General features: G+C 32.9%; 1 long non-coding RNA gene across 1 annotated transcript in view; it reads right to left on the reverse strand.

Moving 5' to 3' along the window:
- The window catches only part of LOC143075225 (uncharacterized), a 33,340-nt gene that overhangs the window by 17,688 nt on the left and 9,643 nt on the right, over positions 1 to 6,009 (reverse strand). The gene's annotated exons all lie outside the window — the stretch shown is intronic.

Genomic DNA, 6,009 nt, shown 5'->3' on the forward strand with positions numbered 1-6,009 from the left:
GGTTATATCTTAACGTTCTATCCTTTTTGTTTTTATCAACTATCCAACATTTGTATCAAGTTTGAGATTTTCAAAACATTTGGCATTGAGTACTGAAAGACATTAATGGTAGAAATGAGCATCTGCTGTTCGGGATAGGTAACGGTATATGGATATCGTTATATTATTGAATATAAGGTTTGATTACAGTACCAGTAACCATCAGAGCAGGTAAATAAACCCATCATAGATACCAGGATAAAATTTTGTATTTACGCCAAGCGAGCTCGCTTTTCGTCTACAAAAGACTCATCAGTGACGCTCGAATCCAAAAAAAGTAAAAATGGTCAAATAAAGTAGGAAGTTGAAGAGCATCGAGGACCACAATTCCTAAATGTTTTGCCAAATACAGCTTAGGTAATCGATTACTGAGGTAAACAAGTCTTAGTTATCAAAAATTCAAAAGTTTTGTAATGGATTTAAGATAAAAAAAAATTAAAAAGTCCCAAAACCGGTTTTATCGGAATTCTTTCCAAGATGTTTATCACGCTGCATATCTGTTGTATTGCATAGTCATGCTCACAGTACTTTGTATCTTTAATGTCTTGAATTTCAGTACATACTTTTTTATGTAAAAATATATAAATTAAGCCAACAGTAGTTTACCGATGTTCAAATCTTAAAAATCGAGACAAATAAAGATGGAAAAAACCCAGGGGAATAGCGTTTACCAATTGACCGTCTCCAGTTATACGTGCACACATGGTATCGTTGTTGATATTTCAAAGAGCATGGGCCTAAACAATGAGCAAAAGTTAAAAATTATATTTCCAACAATCCGAGAATAAAAAAATTACAAGGATCTTTTTGCTCTCGATTCAAAGAATTTGCTAGATCGGAAATATAACTTCGATTTATAGAGTTTGTGTATAATAAGTTAACATTAATGTCGAACGATATTTTTGATATTTTAGAACATGTTACATATGGTACATCTATAGTTATGTTTGAAGATGAATATAAGGGTTACCATTGTCTGAGGAAGTTTAAATCTTAGTTTATTCATATAGGCGATTTAAAAAACTAGAGGCTCTAAAGAGCCTGTGTCGCTCATCTTGGTCTACGTGAATATTAAACAATGGACACAGATGGATTCATGACAAAATTGTGTTTTGGTGAAGGTGATGTGTTTGTAGATCTTACTTTACTAAACATTCTTGCTGCTTACAATTATCTCTATCTATAACAGTACTTTCTGTGGAAAATGTTATTGAAAATCTTCAAATTTTAAGAAAATTGTTAAAAATTGACTATGAAGGGCAATAACTCCTTAAGGGGGTCAATTGACTATTTTGGTCATACTGACTTATTTTTAGTTCTTACTTTGCTGTACATTATTGCTGTTTACAGTTTATCTCTATCTATAATAATATTCAAGATAATAACAAAAAAACAGCAAAATTTCCTCAAAATTACCAATTCAGGGGCAGCAACCTAACAACCGATTATCCGATTCATCTGAAAATTCTAGGGCAGATAGATCGTGACCTGATCAACAATTTTACTTCCTGTCAGATTTGCTCTTAATGCTTTGGTTTTTGAGTTATAAGCCAAAAACTGCATTTTACCCCCATGTTCTATTTTAGCCATGGCGGCCATCTTGGTTTGTTGACCGAGTTACCGGACACATTTTTTTTAACTATATACCCCAATGATGATTATGGCGTAGTTTGGTTAAATTTGCCCCAGTAGTTTCAGAGGAGAAGATTTTTCTAAAAGATTACTAAGATTTACGAAAAATGGTTAAAAATTGGCTATAAAGGGCAATAACTCCTAAAGTGGTCAACTGACCATTTTGGTCATTTGACTTATTTGTAGATCTTACTTTGCTGAACATTATTGCTGTTTACAGTTTATCTCTATCTATAATAATATTCAAGATAATAACCAAAACAGTAAAATTTCCTTAAAATTACCATTTCAGGGGCAGCAACCCAACAACGGATAGTCCGATTCATCTGAAAATTTCAGGGCAGATAGATCTTGACCTGATGAACAATTTTACCCGTCAGATTTGCTCCTAAATGCTTTGGTTTTTGAGTTATAAGCCAAAAACTGCATTTTACCCCTATGTTCTATTTTTAGCCATGGCGGCCATCTTGGTTGGTTGGGCGGCGCACCGGACACATTTTTTAAACTACATACCCCAATAATGATTATGGCCAAGTTTGGTTAAATTTGCCCCAGTTGTTTCAGAGGAGAAGATTTTTCTATAAGATTACTAAGATTTACGAAAAATGGTTAAAAACTTACTATAAAGGGCAATAACTCCTAAAGTGGTCAACTGACCATTTTGGTCATGTTGACTTATTTGTAGATCTTACTTTGCTGAACATTATTACTGTTTACAGTTTATCTCTATCTATAATAATATTCAAGATAATAACCAAAAACAGTAAAACTACCTTAAAATTACCATTTCAGGGGCAGCAACCCAACAACGGAATGTCCGATTCATCTGAAAATTTCAGTGCAGATAGATCTTGACCTGATGAACAATATTATTCACGTCAGATTTGCTCTAAATGCTTTGGTTTTTGAGTTATAAGCCAAAAACTGCATTTTACCCCTATGTTCTATTTTTAGCCATAACGGCCATCTTGGTTGGTTGGCCGGGTCACCGGACACATTTTTTAAACTAGATACCCCAATGATGATTGTGGCCAAGTTTGGTTAAATTTGGCCCAGTAGTTTCAGAGTAGAAGATTTTTGTAAAAGTTAACGCAGGACGACGACGGACGACGACGACGGACGACGGACGACGACGCCGGACGCCGGACGCCAAGTGATGAGAAAAGCTCACTTGGCCTTTCGGCCAGGTGAGCTAAAAAGGTTTGTTGTGAATCATGAAACAATTCTGAGTCAAGCATGATTGGGGCCCATTATAGCTTGCTGTTTGCTGTTCTTAACCATCTATTCAATCACTCTGACTGCATCTTGCATAACATTTGCATTTGGACACATTGTTTTAAAATAAACTTTCACGTCACATTCACATATGAAGATGTTCTTGTGATATGTAGATGGTGTGGGAACACACAGTTGGGTCCTTGGTCCTTAAGTTTTTTTTAACGACCTTGACTATCCATGAGGGTCTTGCAAACAATTGATATTCGTTAGTCTTGAATGTTTTTAAATTTCTAGCTCATTTATATGTTTTTGAGTTTATTATGACGTTCATTTTCACTGAACTAGTACATACATTTTATTTAGGTGCCAGTTGAGGGCAACCTCCGGGTGAGGGATTTTCTCGTTGCGTTGAAGATCAATTGCTGGCTTCTGTTGTTATTTGTTCCTTGGTCGAGTTATTGTCTCTTTGATTTATTCTTAATTTCTATTCTCAATTTTAATTATTGATTTTTGATTTTCGCCAATTAAAGTCCGTGGTGTCACCTATGTTGTTTTGTTTTTTTTAATTTCGAACTTTCCCAATTCATTTCTTTATGTTTATGTCCAAAAAAGCAAGTTTGGTGATGATTTTTAAAGTAAAGTAGTGAGCAGTCAAATTTGAAAATTGTTAAAAAAGCAGTATGTCTGAAGCTATCAAACATAATGCAAGAAGCCCTTTTAACATAAATCTGTCCATATTTTGAGTTATTGTAAGAGCTGAAGACGTTTTCTATAATTTATCCCAAAAGTAGTTCAACACATAGTAAAAATATTACTGAGAAATAGGTGTGACTTTTTTAATTTGCATTAATTGTCTAGAAGAACTGGAAATGCGATATAACCGTGTTCTCGGGCCTACATATATGTTCTCACTTTTTATCAACGGTTTAAAACTCTGGCAAAATGAAACATTATATTTGATATAGAGAAGCATGAAATCAAAATATATATGTATATCAAATACCCTTATATTGTATCAATTTCATAATAACAAATTTGATTAATCCGCATCTATTACGTTTTAATGACACCAATTTATGCGTTTAAAACTGGAAATGGCGAGTCGTGGTGTAGCGGTTAGCGCATCAAGAGAAACAAAACAAAGCGCATCAGACTGCAAACACCAAAGGTCCTGGTTCGATCCCTGTTCCGGGGAGAAAATTTCAGACTTAATTTTTGGCTCTTCCTTAACACCATTTGTGAGTATGGTCTTGAGAAACGATGCTACTCCGTCGGAAGTGGGCGTAAAAGACACCCTTGTAGATTTCAAAATAGAACAGGCTAATGCTGCTACAAGGCAGCACTCGCACCCGCAAAGTGGAAAAGGGTTAATATAAGTTGTAATAACTTGTTTCCCAATACACTACACATAAATATGTTTAAACTGAACTGGAAATGGAGATGATTAATTTACAGAAAGAAGGCATTGGTTCCCAATTTTGTCTATGTTTGGAATAAATTCTTGCGTTAAAAAAGTTTAAATGAATAAAGATCAAGGAAGAACAAAATTTCACGAAGTGTTTTTTTTTCCTTCAGCTCCTTTTTTTCATCAAAAACAAAAATATCTGAACACTTTAAACCAATGCAACAAAATGCCATAATTTTATTAACACTGTAAACCACGCAATGCAACAACATGTTTAAATATTTGAAATAAACAAAAACAAAAAACAAAAAAAACCGAAGTGATCACATTTCTAAAAGGTCAGATCTATGTGTTTGTGTCCATTTAAAAAGATTTAATATAAAATACCGCTACATTGGTAACAAATGTTCTAATTGACTTTTTAAACCCTAACCGCGATGATATTACTATTCTAATGTTTTCCCAATGAAGTACTTTATTTTTATAAAGTGTTTAATGTTCTCACTGACCACTTACTTTACAGTGGTCAGTTTTGTTATTTTATCAGTCTTCTCATCAGGTTTGATTACTGTACCAGTAACCATCAGAGCAGGTAATGGATTTAACAATAGACAAAATAACAATACAATCTGATTTAGTCACGAGGTGATCGGTGCAAACTGTTACTCCTATATACACCTGCATAATATTGTTCAAAATTCAGGTGAAAAATTAATGTAATCTGATCTGAAAATAATCAAAAGTTCTCGGGTATCAAGGGTGTTATTCTTATCAAAACATAGTTTGAACAATTAATTTGTATATAAACGAGTATTTTGTGGGTATAGCATTTCTAGATTGTGTTGATCTTTTTCTCTTAAGTGTTTTCCTTCTGTTTATAAATATTAACAAGGTACTTTTATAACGAATAGTTGTTATTTTAAAAGCATAGATATAGCATGTTGTAACAATTGTCTATTTCTATAGCCTTATAAGAAAATAATAAATATACAGGTATTCAAAATACAGGTATTCATTTACCATGTTGATTTTAATCGGTAGGTATGATGTAATTTGTACGATCAAAATGTTAAAATCTTTTTGTTGCAAAACAATGCAAATGTGTTAAAATTGATAATCCGTGAGTACCTTTACTGGTTAACTAAAGTATAAAATTTGACAGGTAAAATACCTTAAGATCAGATAAAAGCGAGAAACGCTGCCAAGTATTTCATTAAAAACATATCTAAATGGTGAAGTGTCGCTTAAAGCTAACAGTATTTCCCCAAAAATTCCATATATATCCGATTCGAACCTTTGCTTCGAGGAAAAATTCTTGAAGAATGTCAATGAGTGTAGAAATAATGACACTGCATATGCTGTCAGTAAATATTAGAAAATTGCACATTTTCGGCGGTACACCACAAGAAATTACACAGATAACCCAAAATAATAAAACATTCCTTTAGTCAAACGTATCGTATAACCAAGGAAGTAATATCAATATAATACTTCCATGTTATAACCAAAATGAGTCAATTAATGAATTTTTAATTTTTGCCAAATCTTTTCAAAATTGATATACTAATAGATTACAATCAAAAACAAGAAAGAAGTAGCTTCTGTGTTTGGATGACTAAACTAACTAATTAATGACGCTAATAAAATTCACATTACATGATTTCTTAATATATACATAAAACCATAATTATACTTATTGGTTGAATTCAATATTA

Source organism: Mytilus galloprovincialis, chromosome 5 (genome assembly GCF_965363235.1).
Source record: "Mytilus galloprovincialis chromosome 5, xbMytGall1.hap1.1, whole genome shotgun sequence".
NCBI classification, from domain to species: domain Eukaryota; kingdom Metazoa; phylum Mollusca; class Bivalvia; order Mytilida; family Mytilidae; genus Mytilus; species Mytilus galloprovincialis.